We start from the raw sequence: 1,093 nt of genomic DNA on the forward strand, positions 1-1,093 counted from the left end.
ATTAAAGAATATACATCATCAACAATATGGAGAAGATGGTATTTTCTTGCACGAGAAAAAACAAAAACAATCAGAATGGAAGAAGAGACTATTAGTATGACGATTGAAGAAGACAATAATCAATACAAACCAAATGAGATTAATGATAATAGAATATACAATAACTATGTAATGAGTGTTGATAAAGATGATAAAGATGACAAAGAGTTTAATAAAAATAAAAGAATAATCATGAAGAGGAAGAAGAAAACAGTAAAAAGGAAAAAAGAATAAAAGAAATAGAGGGAAAAGTGGAGGAGGATATGAAAGAGAAAGAAGAAATGAAAAAGGAAATACAAATAAAAGAATAAACCATTAATAAACTAACAAAAGACATTATGGCATTAAAGAAGAAGCATGAGATAAACACAAAAACACGAGTGCGATAAAAAATATTCAAATTCCATGCTGAATCTGAAAGAAAAAGGTCTGAAGTAAACAATTTAACACAACAATTGCTCTTTCTGAAAGATAAATTATCTAAATTAGAAAATAAAATACAAAGGAAGAAAAGAAGAAAGATGAGATAAATGACAATATAACAGACTCATCTGAAACACAAATAGTAAATGACCTCACCCCAATGTGGTAGTAGCTAATGAAATATCATCAAGTGAAGATGATCTTCCAAAAAAAAAAGTTAACGCAGAAATCCATTGAAGAAATGGATATTCAGCATAAGAAGATCACCACATTTGAATTAGACAATAAAAAAAAACGGGGGAAGCAAACAGACAGAGAAGAAGAAATTTTAACACTTTATAAATGTTTTGCTTTAAAATTATTTGAAAGAAAATTAAGATGTCAACTTAAAGAAGAAATAATAGAAAGATTAATACAGGAATTTGGAATTAAAGTAAATGATATTAATGAATATAAAGAAATAATAAAGAAGACATTTAAAATAAAGAATGAAATTAAAAGAGAAATAAATAGAATAATGGAGGAAGAAATAATAAAACATCAATGGAAAGATAATGAATTAAAAGAAATAATATCAAAAGTGAACAAGAAAGAAGAAATAGAAGAAGAGGAGGTAATGAAAATAATTAAA

At 25.9% G+C, this 1,093-nt stretch overlaps 1 annotated feature.

The window, feature by feature from the left end:
* Positions 1–1,093: part of a repeat region that runs on past the window's edge.

Source organism: Entamoeba histolytica, genomic scaffold, assembly GCF_000208925.1.
Source record: "Entamoeba histolytica HM-1:IMSS scf_1104750517361 genomic scaffold, whole genome shotgun sequence".
Classification (NCBI taxonomy): Eukaryota; Evosea; order Mastigamoebida; family Endamoebidae; genus Entamoeba; species Entamoeba histolytica.